Raw genomic sequence first — 394 nt, forward strand, 5'->3', positions numbered from 1 at the left:
GATCAGTTTCAATCAGATCTGTGTTTGGGGCTTGAATCAGATTCACCTTTGAGTGGAGCCTACATTTCCCAGAATGCATTAGAATGCACTGTGACGTCACACCCTAACCGCACAGCCTTAAACAACAAGAACCTGCCTCCTTGCTCTGCGCTCTGATTGGCTGAGAGGAGTGAGGACGGCCTTCCTCCTTCAGTTTCACCTTTGACCCTAATCCACTATCAGTCCAGGAACACCTCAGAAACACACACACACACACACACACACACGCACACACACTGTGTCAAACCCGTCCAGCTGTGACTCTGCTAGGCTGAACAGATGTGATGTTAGCTTCCTGACAATGACAGCCACACACAGAGCCTTTGCTTAGTAAACATGTTTCAGACGTGCTGAA

At 48.7% G+C, this 394-nt stretch overlaps 1 protein-coding gene across 4 annotated transcripts in view; it reads left to right on the forward strand.

The window, feature by feature from the left end:
- Positions 1–205: 205 nt before the first annotated feature.
- The window catches only part of LOC114428468 (C-1-tetrahydrofolate synthase, cytoplasmic-like), a 4,632-nt gene continuing 4,443 nt past the window's right edge, over positions 206–394 (forward strand). For all 4 annotated transcript variants that reach the window (XM_028396899.1, XM_028396900.1, XM_028396901.1 and 1 more), the window contains exon 1: positions 206–394. This exon is cut by the window's right edge and continues 117 nt beyond it. The gene's annotated coding sequence lies outside the window, so the exon portion shown is untranslated.

This window comes from Parambassis ranga, chromosome 24, assembly GCF_900634625.1.
Source record: "Parambassis ranga chromosome 24, fParRan2.1, whole genome shotgun sequence".
NCBI classification, from domain to species: Eukaryota; Metazoa; Chordata; class Actinopteri; family Ambassidae; genus Parambassis; species Parambassis ranga.